The sequence below is a fragment of the Bombina bombina genome, chromosome 1, assembly GCF_027579735.1.
Source record: "Bombina bombina isolate aBomBom1 chromosome 1, aBomBom1.pri, whole genome shotgun sequence".
Lineage (NCBI taxonomy): Eukaryota > Metazoa > Chordata > Amphibia > Anura > Bombinatoridae > Bombina > Bombina bombina.
Genome location: NC_069499.1, coordinates 336,673,214 through 336,687,076, shown reverse-complemented (window position 1 = coordinate 336,687,076; position 13,863 = coordinate 336,673,214). Strand labels below are relative to the sequence as shown.

Below are 13,863 nucleotides of genomic sequence, written 5' to 3'. Positions count from 1 at the left end.
GGATAGTAAATGAACAAAGTCAATCTGACAAGATAAGTAAACTGGAAAGTTTTTAAAAACTGTATGGTATGGTAAACACCTTGTAATTACAAGATATTTCTTAAGTGTTGCTATAAAATTATGGCAGACAAATCTAAACTTCATTTTAAAAACAAATTAACATCCTCTGTTACTGCAGTTATTTTTGAACAGCCAAACTCCACTTACCATTTGGTTTGATTGAAAGAGCCAATCCAGGCTTTAGTCTTTTAATTATGAAGTGAATTGATTTGCAGTTGTCGTCAGTTAATCCATGTAGGGAAAGATATGTAGTAGGGTTTGCCTGTATAAGACAACAGGGTGCATTTCTGTTTCTAAGAAAGAGAAAATCCACAATTTTCAGAGCAAAATTACATGAAAGGATGGCAAAATAATTAACCAGAGTATATTACAAAGTTGTTTTACTATGCATAACTAAATATTTTATATAAAAAAACTCAGTATTTAAGGTCTCTTTAAAATGTAGAGTAAACACCTAATTACAAGACATTTCTGTTGTTTTGTTATAGAATAACATATCAGCCAAGTCTTAAAGGGACACTCATGTCAAAATAAACTTTTATGATTCAGAAGGAGCATGCAGTTTTAAGACAATCTTTTAATATACACACTTTCTGGTAAACAAGATCCTACTGAGCATGTGCAAAAGCTCACAGGGTATATGTATACTAGTTTCTGATTGGCTTATGCCTGTCACATGGTACAGGGGCTGGAAAATGGAAGGAAAAAATAAATTTGTCAGAAAAAAAATCTACTGCTTATTTGAAATTCAGAGTAGGACATAAATCATTGGGCAAGATTACATATGCTTAGGTTTTTACGCGGTTTTGGTAGCACATATACGGCGCCGCATATAAATGCGTTGCATATATTTCACCCGTCGCTTTTACTCCCATAAACTAACATAGAACCGTGTCGCAAATTGGTATCACATATTCAGCGCAAGGACTTACGCAGCGAAAATGGAGAAATTTTTCTCCATTTTCACCTCGCCACACATAGGCAGGCGCAGCAAGCCTTACAAACCCTTTAACCCCTAATCCATTAACCCACATCGCAATAATCCTAATAAATGTATTAACCCCTAATCCGCCATTAACCCAGATCGCAAAAAAACGAATAAATATATTAACCCCTAATACGCCACTAACCCACAACGCAATAAACTTAATAAAACTATTAACCCCTAATCCGCCAAACCCACACAACAATCCTAATAAATCTATTAACCCCTAATCCGCCAAACCCCCACAACGCAAATAACTAATTAAATTACTAAGGCCCCTAACCTAACACCCCCTAAATTAACCCCAATTACCTAAATTAAAAAATACTAAGTTACAATGCAAGGGTCGTTTAAATATGGCGTCCCTTGCATTCCTATTGGCTCAAATCAGCCAATAGGATTTCAGTAGCCCTCATCCTATTGGCTGATTTCAATTTGAAGAATCAAATCAGCCAATAGGAATGCAAGGGACGCCATATTTAAACGCGTACCTTGAATTCACTATTCAGTGTACGGTGGCGATCATACGAAGAGGATCCTCCATGTTTCATGGCTCCTCAGTCGCCGGTCCTGCTCCTCGCTCATCTTCGCTCTGTGCCGGCTTAGTCCTGGATGAAGAAGGAAGAGGTCCACGCTTGGAAGAAGATGTCGGCCGCTTGGAAGAAGACTTTACTGCCTGGAACAGGACCTTCTCTGCCGGATTTTTTAGTGTTAGGTTTTTTTTATTTTGGGGGGTTTGGTGGGTGGGGGGTTTTACTGTTAGAGGGGGGACTTAGTATTTTTTAAGGTAAAAGAGCTGTTTAACTTTTTTTAAGGGCTATTGGTAGTTTAGTATTAGATTAGGGGGTGTTTTTTTATTTTTTGTAATCTTAGATTAATTTAATGTTAGATTTTTTTTTTATTTTTAAGTAATGTTAGCTTTTTTATTTTAATTGTAACTTAGTATTTTTTAATTTAGGTCAGTGTTTTCCAAACTGTGTGTTGTGACACATTAGTGTGTCGGCAGCAGTGTGTAGGTGTGTTCCTGCTTCAGCACAAATTTCAATTTTTTTTAAATTATTTTTTTTTGGTTTCCGACTTTCCGCCTGCCTGTTACGCATATCATGTGTTTGACACGTGATTGATACCTAGTTTTAACCTATTAATGCAGCTCAGTGGGAACTGAAACTATTGCCATTGGCGGCACATTGGCTCCTGACTGCACGTGTAGTCTCCTCAATTGGCTCGTGACTGCATGTGTAGTCAGTGAATGGGACAGCAGTGTGTTTTCTGCGCATGAAGTAGTCAGTCGAACTAGGGCGGAAGCTTAAACGCTGAGCTGAAGTCAGAAGTCAAAGTATTAGTTGTTTTGCAGCTAGCTCCCAGTAGTGCATTGCTGCTCCTGCTCTTGATATATGGATAGGAAGTAGAAGCTTAAAAATGCTTGATGATTAAAAGCATCATCCCATCAACCTCATACATCCTATTAAAATACTGTAGTAAGTAGTTATTGGTGTTATTAAACTTTTTTTTTAATTCTTGCACATACTTACATATTGTTACTTGTAAATACATTGTTATTATATAATTTATGTCTGTGTCCGTATCTCTTAAAAGCAAGTTAGTTTAACCTCCTGTTTGCTAGTACATTTGAATTACTGTGTCGCGAAATGATGTAGGTCTAAAAAGTGTGTCACCAGCATGAAAAGTTTGGAAAGCTCTGACTTAGGTAATTGGGGTTAATTTAGGGGGTGTTAGGTTAGGGGGCTTAGTAATTTAATTAGTTATTTGCATTGTGGGGGTTTGGCGGATTAGGGGTTAAAATATTTATTAGGTTTGTTGTAATGTGGGTTTGGTGGATTAGAGGTTAATAAATTTATAAGGCTTGTTGCGATGTGGGTTTGGCAGATTAGGGGTTAATAGATTTATAAGGCTTGTTGCAATGTGGGTTTGGAGGATTAGGGGTTAATAGATTTATAAGGTTTGTTGCGATGTGGTTTAATGGCGGATTAGGGGTTAATAGTTAATAGGTAATTAGGGTTGTGGGGGGTTGGCGGATTAGGGGTTAATACTTTTATTAGGTATATTGCGATGTGGGTGAATGGCGGATTAGGAGTTAATACATTTATTAGGTTTATTGCGATGTGGGTGAATGGCGGATTAGCGGTTAATACATTTATTACGTTTATTGCAATGTGGGTGAATGGCGGATTAGGGGTTAATACATTTATTAGGTAGATTGCGATGTGGGTGAATGGCGGATTAGGGGTTAATACATTTATTAGGTAGTTTGCGATGTTGGGGTTGGCGGATTTAGGGGTTAATACATTTATTATTAGTTCCGATATGGGGGTGATGGCGGATATAGGGGTTTTGACGTGACAGGTTTATTTTTGGGAGGTGTTTGACTTTTACGGGAGATTTAACTTTTTTTTTTTTTCTTAGGCGCCGGCAGTTTCTAAAGTGCTGTAAGTCACTGGCGACTCCAGAAATTTGCATAAATAAAAAGGGAGAAGCGCCCAATCTGGGAACGAACAATAGCATAATAGCTTGTTCTATGGCCAGTTACCACCCAAGAAGCAGCCTCTTTTTGCTCAACATGTGCCTTTCACAGAGAAGAACTTTCCTGAAGCATATCAGTCTGATCCTGATTTAACAGTGCAGTCCAGCCCCGAAATACCAGGCAATCCCTCTCTGAACGGGGAAACAGCAAAACCCCAGACGTACGTTTCGACTCCAGAAATGTGTATTTACGCACATTTCTGGACATCACTAGTTAATCCGACTTACGGCACTTTATGAACTGCCGGCGCCGTATATGTGATTCCCTGATGTGCAAGGGGAAATTACGGGCGACGCAGTTACGCTGAAGCCTGTGCCGCATATGTAATCTTGCCCATTGTCTTTTTATTATTCACTTGTTAAGTATGCAATTCAACTACATTGAGCAGTCCTTTAATGTTTTTAAAACAAATAAAAGGGACATAAAACCCCCCAAAAATTCTTTCATGATTTAGATTGTAAACAACTTTCTCATTTACTTCTATTATCAAATTGTATTTTTTCTTTTGTTATCATTTGTTGAAAAACAGGGACGTAAGATCAGGAGCATGCACGTGTCTGGAGCACTATATAGCAGCAGTTTTTATAGAATATGATTCTTTTGCAAGAGCACAAGAGGGCAGCACTATTTCCTCCCATGTACTGCTCCAGACACCTACCTAGGAATCTCTTCAACAAAGAAAACCATGGGAACAAAGAAAATGTGATAGTAGAAGTAAATTGGAAGCTTTTAAAAAAAAAGTGTGCTCTGTCTGAATCACAAAAGAAAATATTTGAGTTTCATATCTCTTTAACATCCTTTCTACTGCAATTATTTTTCAATAGCAAAACTCCCCCAATATTGGCCTTATTTGGAGGACCCTAGCCACTGTCATAGAGTTAATATTTATAGTTTTGCAGTTGTTATCTGATAGAGCCAATTAAGGACAGATATGTAACAGAGTTAGCATGGTGCAGTCCAAGTCCTGAGAATTAGAAACTTTAATTTACAATTTTAAGAGCTAAAGTACATTAAAAGGGGACAAAATAAATAATAAAAATATATTGCAAAGGTGTTTCATAACACATAACTAAACATTAATCATTGCTGCCCTGATCCTACCTAAATATGCTTTCCAACTACGGAAATCAAGAGAACAAAGTATATTGGAAAGTTTTTTAAAAATCACTTGCTGTATCTGAATCATGAAATTAAAAAAAAAAATGTAAGTTGTAAAATAAGTCAGGATGTTTCATTATCTTCTGTAACTGAAAATCATTAAAAATGATAACTGAACCTTGGCTATATACAAAGCAAAGACCAAGATTAAACTATGCAGTCTACTACTTCTAGTAATGATTTCTGATATTGTGAGTTTAGCTAGATCTCATTTGATGCATTTTTAGCTTCTACAATATGTTTAACAATAGATACGAATATACCATCACTTTAACTGCATGTAATAGACACTACTATAAAGACTATTATGCCAAAATACTGATATAAAAATCCAATCCTTTTAAAAACTTACTTAGAAGCTCCCTATTTAGTACTGTTGATTAGGTTAGGCTGGGACACCCAGTGAAAGGGGATGATAGCAGACCCTCCCTCCCCTGCATATGAAAAGACCCATTATTCAAACAGAAGAACTCTGAATCTGTATACATCAATATACATCTAAAAGTTGGGGCTTGGTTAGAAGTCTGAAAATCAGCACAATGTTATTTAAAAATAAGCAAAGCTATATATTGTCACAACCCCCCCCCCCCCCTTGGGCTATATAAATGGATCATCTACAACATATTTTAAAAGAAGAAAAAAATTAGTGTACAATGTCCCTAATTATTCATATGTTACTGTACACTTCTATTAAACAATTGAATTACATGTAAAACAATAATTATATATACTTAAATGAATATGAATCCCAAACAGAGAATGCAATTTTAAAATTACATTTTGTAATTTATTTCTATTATCAATTTTTTTTTCATTCTCTTCGTATCTTTTGTTTAAAATCAGGGATCAAAAGTGATGGTAAACTTGACAAATCAAATCAGGTCCAGAATCTAAGCAATATTTTAGATAATCACTTGTAATAAAGATGCGATGTTGCTTATCTGCCTTATTAAAACTACATTTTTATAGGCAGCAACACAAATCACAGTATATAGTAGCAGTTAATGCATCTGTTATTTCAATAGATACATTAAAGGAATAGGAAGTTAAAAATTAAACTTGTATGATTCAGAGCTTTTAATTTTAAGACCACTTCTATTTTCAAATTAACTCTGTTCTCTTAGTATCCTTTGTTGAAAAATAATATGTACCTGTCTTACACTGCTGGGAGATAGGTGATTGGTGGTTACACGTATTTATTTGTCTCTTGGCTCACCAGATGTTTTAACCCATTCCCAGAAGACTGTGCATTTGTTGTATTCTGTGAACAACCAGTACAATGTAATTCGGCTCTTTTCGGAGCCAGGTTTCAATGTGTGAAAATCCAGAACTGTGTGTGTTGCACTTTCACAAGAAGAAATATGGCTTAGAAAAGAGCCATTTTTAGTATTAGTTTTTCACAGCATAAAACAAACGCTTGTGTCGAGTTCCCAGTTGTGTGTTTCTGCTCTGGCGCTGACTTTAACTATGTGTTTAATTCATTTGCAGTGGTTGAACACAAATTTACAAACAACCAGGAGTGCAATAATAAAATGCTCTAATATATATATATTTATATCCCTTTAAACTGTTTGCAGCAGCTGATATTTTTTGGAGAAAAATAAAGAAGATTCAGATATGAAGTACTGATTTTTATTTTTGTTGGTTTGTTTCTCATGTTTACCCTTTTTATGTTTTGCTGAATAAATGACAATTTCTTTAAATTGGTCCCCATAATTGTATATAAGAGGTTGTGTTACATCTCCTCTTTCACAGCCAGAAGATCAGTATATCTACTCTGTGCAGTTGCCTAGGTCATTTTGTTCTAATGAAGAGAAAGACGTATGTTACACTCCTTAGTTTGGAAATGAACCTGTGCCCTGCTCTGCAGCTGCCTTCTCTTTGTCAGTGTGAGATTGAAGTGTTTGGGGCCTCAGATATCTGTAGAAGGTGGGGGGTACATGAGACCAAAGGATGTAGAGGGAATGTGTAGGATCATTCTGATATAGTGATCCCTGCACCCTCTTTTACAAATAAAAGGAGCTTTGTCTGCTTTGCATAAATGAGGCTAATTTTGATTCAGTTTGGTTTTGCATCCAATGCCCCTTAAGGCAAACAAAGGGAGAGTAGGGGACAAGGAAAGAAGAAAAGAGCTGTGTAGGGGTGAGCGCAGGTCTCTGAGCCAGGAATGTCAGCTGGTTTCTATCTACCGGGGCGGCAAGATCACTTTAACCCATAGAGAAAAGGAAGTAAGGAATTGCTAACTAATGAATCGCTGGCTTGGTTCTCTGCAAGAGTTACTGCTTGAGAGGAGAAAAGCAGAGTTAAAAAAACAAACAATTCTTCAAAACGACCTAGATTTCCCATATTACACCATGTTACAGGAAGTATCAATTATTCTGCAAGTTTATAAAAGATTTTTTTATGAAAATTATGTATTGCTGTTATTGCTTATTACTATAAATCACAGGTTATATTAGCGCATCTCACACTATAACAGCAGGCACAGCACTTACAGCAGTGAAGCACAGTATTGCAGAGTTACCACCTCTCAATAACCCGCATGAAATAAAAATGCATCAAAATCCAAACTTTATTAATAAAACTGCTCCATATAACAGCCCTTAGTCATGTCCTGAGTAAGATATGACTAAGGGCTGTTCTATAGCTTTAAACATTGTACTGTATTTGTGTTTTTGGACCCATCTACTACATTAAAGCGCTATAATAGTAAAAAATGGGCCAAAATAGTCAAAAAATTGCAGGCTCTAATTTTAAGACTACCAACCCTGCACTATAAAGTATTTAACTCCCGCAAATGGTTTAAACACACAGTAAAAGTACCACACAGATCCACAGAGCACTGCTAGTTCGAGCAGAAACCACCACTAATCCAGTCAGCAGCACTAATAGCATTTTCCACTGGGACTTCTACTGTGCGAATAACCCTTTATGGAGGTTAAGCATATGCAGGGTTGCTAGTCTTAAAATGGCATGCTCTTACAAATTAAAGCAAGTCATTTTTCAACTATTATGAAGAAAGATTGGAGGCTGGTGCATTTTTTTCATGTAGGTTATATTAGCAGAGAGCTGCTTTGCAATATACAATTAATAGTGGGTTTATCAGTGCGTTTGGAACTACAATGTCCCTTTAAGTATATCTAATTGCAAATGATAAAATTCTCTTGGTGTCAAATGAGTTAATAGAAAAGAAGAAAATTGGGAAGTTTAGTTTTGTCTGTTTTTAATTCTCTACCACAGCCTCAAATAGATCTTTCTCACAGAGGCGTAACTAGAAACCACAGGGCCCAGGTGCAAGAATCTAAGAAAGGCCCCCCAGTTGCGACCTCTGCACCCCCTGTAGTTTCGCCCCGCTTTTTAGTTTTGGCATCTTTAATCAGTTAGTTTATTTGCCTTAGAAACATAATGCCAGAACTTTTTGTCACAATGATTTTTAATTTGAACTCTGCTGATTGTGCTAAAGAGAAATAGTATGAATGTTTTACAGTTTTTGTTCCTGTAATATCTATCGTTGTTAGTTTGTATAAAATATGCAAATATGAGAACAGGACTTACATTGTACTATTATTTGATCCCATTGTTTGCAGATGAATATTGGACAGGATCAGTAAATGTTCCATCTATTTGTATGGATGCTGTTTGGTACTTTTTATTCATTACTATGATATGATCAGGCTCTAAGTACATATCTTACTGAAGCTTATATAGAGTTAAAGGGATATGAAACACACAAACAAAATCTTTTGGCGAATCTGACAGAACATACCATTTTAAAAAAAAGTTTCCAATTTACTTCTATTATCAAATTTGCTTCGTTCCCATGATATTAGGTGTTGAAGAGATACCTAGGTAGGCATCTGGAGCACTACTTAGCAGGAAATAGTGCTGCCATCTAGTGGTCTTGTAAATGAATAACATTCTTGCAAAACTGCTCCTATATAGTGCTCCAGAAATGGGCTGCAAAAGATATCAAGAGAATGAAGAAAACTAACAGAAGTAAATTAGAAAGTTGTTTAAAATTGCATGTTCTATCTCAATCATGAATAAAAATGTTGGGTTTCATATCCCTTTAAACAGCACTTCTCTTTAAATTGGACATAAAATATTTAATTAAACAAAATAAAACAGAAATACAATATTCACTTACTGTCTATGTTGATTGTTTTTGACATAAAATACCTCAGAAAATATTGCTTTATTGTTCCACTGTGTCCACAGAGGCACTAGTACCGCCACCATATGTGATTTATTTTACCCTGCAACATCAAAGCATTAGCTCAGTTACGTCTGTCTCTAATTGGCCGCAGCCTTGCACTGCCAATCCTGAGCTGAACATGGTCAGTGAGCCAATCACAAGTTCAGTCAGCTCAATAGATACCAGTAACCAGCCCTTACATCTGCTCTTAAGCTGCTTTTAACTATGATTTTAACTTCACTTTGTTAAACTTAGAGTTACAGACAATCAATAGTGCAGCAGAAAAAAACGTTAACAATTTTTTTTGTTGCAGTTTTATATCCCTTTAAGTTTCCCTCAGTGGGGAACTATGTAACTGAAAGAGTGATACAGATGCCTTGTATCTCTAATACTGTGTATTAGTGATTTCACTGGTACAAAGAGAGTCCTAAAAACCCACAGATGTGTCAGATGAACGATACTACATCATAGAGAAGGATTACTTAGCCTAGCGTAGGAGGGTATTTTGTGTGATATATGGTAAGCTCTTCTGATACCAGCATTTAACATTCTAAACATTGGGTTATGTCATGGAAGATGAATGAGCCATAGTCCTTTTAACTTTTCTATGTGCCGTTTTTTTTTACAGCAGTTACTTCACCTTAAAGACAGTACACTGTAAAATTGTTTTTATATTAATGTATTTTCAATGACTTGTTATACCAGCTGCAGAGTATAAAATGTATGAAATATTGCGTTTTCAGGTTTATTTGTGTATATGAAGTAGCTGGTTTTGTGCTTTTAATACAAATATAACCTAAAGTGAACTGAGTCACACTAGGATTTTATAATGTGGCGTTGCTAGCAACCAAATATAATAGGTAACAGGCTGTGGGATAAATAATAAATGTATGCGTATGTTCAAAACTATGGATAAAGAGAGTATGGCTCACTATGTGAGAACTAGCTATATGTTAATAATGCCTATATGTCAAGCAAGGTTATAAATGAATATGCGCAGCATATGAGAGTTATGTATATATAAATAATAAACCAATAACGGGTTAATAACCTGGATTATACTAGACCCAGAAGGGGTCTGGTCGATCTAATAATTTGAGTGTAGTATCAGACCTATATAGGAGACCTCTGGTTAAAAGAATATATTATTTAATAAGCAGTATGGTATAGGTTTAAGGTAAACATTAAAAAATAAAAAAATAAAAAATACTAGATTAGTATATTGAACCACATAAAAACAGTACATCAAATTGCGATCACAATTCACAAAGAAAAAATTAGTGTATAATGTCCCTTTAAAGGGACAGTACACTGTAAAATTGTTTTTATATTAATGTATTTTCAATGACTCGTTATACCAGCTGCAGAGTATAAAATGTATGAAAAATTATAATTTTATTACTTAACTATCCTGCACACCACTGTGAGTTTAATTTCTTCTGCTGGCTGTGTTTACTTAAGCTATTCAATACCTGAGACTCCAGTATCAAAACTTTCAGTATAGGTTGAGATACCACAAGCGAACAGCTATTTCAAAAGCCAAAATAGGGGTAAAGGAGCTACTTGTAAACAATTTAATACACTCCCTTTAAACGTAAAGGCATAAAATTGTGAACAATGCCCACTGTCATTAAAATGATATGTGTTGGTGTAAACATATTTAACTCTGACCACTAGATTTTTCATGTAATTTCCATCTTTCAGTCAGAAAATTAGCCAAATATTTGACATGGTTGCTTGAATCATATTGGTAATGTTATAGTTATTAATTCAGTAGAATGACAGACCACTATAATATTGCATTCCCTTCATTATTTTATTATTATTATTATTATTATTATTATTATTTTACCTGGGGCCAGGCATAAGGGGGTTGGGCCTGGGTGGGAGTCTGAGCAATCTGGAGGCGAGTCTTAAGCGACTCCGAGAATGAGACTTAAGGGTTGATTTATTATAGTGCGAGCAGACACGATCCGCTGTAGCGGATCATGTCCGCTCGCTCTATAATTTTATAGTGGTTTGTCATTCTACTGAATTAATAACTATAACATTAGCAATATGATTCAAGCAACCATGACAAATCCTGTCCGCTGCACATCGATAAATGCCAACATTATAAGCTGTCGGCATTTATCATTGCACAAGCATTTCTCGTGAAATGCATGTGCAATGCCGCCCCTGCACATTTGCGGCCAATCGGCCACTAGCAGGAGGTGTCAATCAACCCGATCATATCCGATCGGGCTGATTGCTGATTTTATCAAGCCCCGCAGGGCCCTAATGCCTCCGTTTTCGCACGAGGAGTTAAGAAACAGCGGTCTTAAGACTGCTGCTCCTTAACTCATCTGCCACCTCTGAGGTGGCGGACAGCAATCCGCCCGATTGCATACGATCGGGTTGATTGACACCCCCTGCTAGCAGCCGCAAATGTGCAGGGGGCGGCATTGCACAAGCATTTCTAGTGAAATGCTTGTGCAATGATAGATGCCGACATCGTATGCTACAGCGGATCATGTCCGTTCGCACATTGGTTATTCAGCTCCATAGTGCTTCATTGTTGGAGTTTATATGGATAAAAATGGGAATTGTGTGGCCCCTGTTGTTTCTAAGAGAAACCAGAACATAGCTATAAATTGCATAGGGGAATTAATGTATTAACTAATTGTAGTATGATTTGAAGCTCTATAACTGATAGACATAACTTTGATTATTTTTTTTTTCCATTTTTATAATATTTTCATTGTTAGATCAATGCTTTACATTAATTAATTTCTTGAGGTTTCACAAACATGTAGAAAATAAATCAAGTAAGTCAACAGAACTTCAAAAGTGCGTCAGGGTGACCCAAAACAGAAAGGGTTAAGAACCACTGAATACTCAATTAACATGTTTAAAGCAGTTTACATATGTGATCATTTAATATGTGGCTAAACTATCAATAATGTACCATTGGCACCGCAATCACCTGTACCTGTTCTGCAGTTCAGAATGTCATGTAATATTTGTATGGTAATAAAGGGCATCTATAAAGATATGGACCTTTATTTTTACAGCTCTTTTATTATTACTTTGATTTCTTTTTTTTTTTTTTTTAATTTATTAATATTTTTATTTAGTATAACAATATATATAAAACATGTTAAATAAGCTCGGTAAGTTTCTATACATCAAGGCAAAAAGGAAAACAATACAAAAAAGGCAGAAGAAAACAACAGAAAAAAGTATACTAGCATCAATTACATACTGACTCCATATATGCAAAATACTTTAACCCTCCTATACGATCCCTTTGAGCAAAACCAACAAACAACAACAAAAAGAAAAAAAACAAACAAACAAACAAACAAGCTAACAAACAGACAACAACAAAAAACAAACAAACAAAAAAAAATTATATTATAAAACCTTCCCTAAATCCACCCGTGTCCCTCCCTCCCAACTTTGATTTTTTTTATTCTTATATAAAAATAAATGTAAATCGTTATCTGCAACTCAGCAGCTTCTTGAGTATTCAAATGAGTTGCACATTTATTTGAGCATTGGAAGAAAAGATTAAGCTATTGCATAACTGGATTAAATAAGCAATGTGAGTGAGATCTCTATATTGTGATAGCCTTTGTATTTTTACCACCTTCCCACATCATCATTGAGACCTTTAGGAAATGAAATCTCTAGCTGACGTGCAGCAGTATTGTAATGCAGCAGATCACTAGCTCGCTCTAGAAGCTATGGAATGTGTCCCAAGTACAAAGGTTCCTGAGCCAGCAAATGAATCATCTGGATGCAGCAACTTGTCCCTTTTCAATGTGTTTGTATAAGTTATACCACACATGTCAACATGTTTAAACCAGGCAGTCTCTGCCTACAGCCAAATGTCTGAGTTATATTACTGGAAAAAGAGAAAAAGAAAAGTAGTTCATTTTTTGCTGGGTTAATTAAAGAAGTAGCGTTAAGTTGGAGAATACAGTCAGTGATTTAATGGAGAATGCAATAAAATATAGCAAGGAACTGGCAATGGTATATTTTGCCCTTATCCAGCTAGTCCTGTGCCTAGGCCAGCAGGATTTGAGGCAGGACATAATACTGAGGGGTAGGGATTCACCGAAATTTCGGCCGCAGAAACGTTTCGGCAGAAAATTACATTTCTTCTATAAGATACGACGAGTCCACAGATTCATCCTTTACTTGTGGGATATTATCCTCCTGCTAACAGGAACTGGCAAAGAGCACCACAGCAGAGCTGTCTATATAGCTCCTCCCCTGACTCCACCCCCCAGTCATTCTCTTTGCCTATACTAAGTGATAGGAAGGGTAAAGTGAAAGAGGTGATAAAATGTTAGTTTTTATTTTCTTCAAGCAAGAATTTTTTATTTTAAATGGTACCGGTGAGTGCTATTTTTTCCCAGGCAGCAGATGGAGGAAGATTTCTGCCTGGAGACCGATGATCTTAGCAGTTGTTACTAAGATCCAGAGTAGTTCCCACAGAATGGCTGAGGAGTACTTAAGAAACTTCAGTGTGAGGAACGGTTTTTATGCTACAAGCATTGAGGTATGTTCAGTCATTTTTTTCTGGAGAGACTGTGTTATTTCAGAATTGGCTGACAGTGTTCCCATGAGGGAAGGGGTAAGCAGTAATTCTATTGTGAAAAAGAGTATTACTGGACCTGTATGTTGGGCTATAAAATGATTGACACTGATAACATAATGTTTGTGGGAAAACGATTATATGTTGGTAGATAACGTTTTTTTGTGACAAACGTTTTCTTTTTATTGGCAATGGAGGGTACACATGGCTTAGATTTGGGTATATGTACCCACATGGCTAGATTTTTAGACCGCTTTGGAGCGGTCCTTTTGCAAAGCTGTGAGACATTGAGTAGATGGGTGGGGCCTATTTTCGCGCCTCAGTTGCGCAGTTATATT

The 13,863-nt window shown here is 36.2% G+C and overlaps 1 long non-coding RNA gene across 1 annotated transcript in view; it reads right to left on the bottom strand.

Annotated features, from left to right (window-relative positions):
• Positions 1 to 245: 245 nt before the first annotated feature.
• The window catches only part of LOC128645265 (uncharacterized), a 34,738-nt gene continuing 21,120 nt past the window's right edge, over positions 246 to 13,863 (bottom strand). Inside the window, exon 3 of the long non-coding RNA XR_008400092.1 lies at positions 246 to 353. This is a non-coding gene — a long non-coding RNA (uncharacterized LOC128645265). The remainder of the gene's footprint in view (positions 354 to 13,863) is intronic.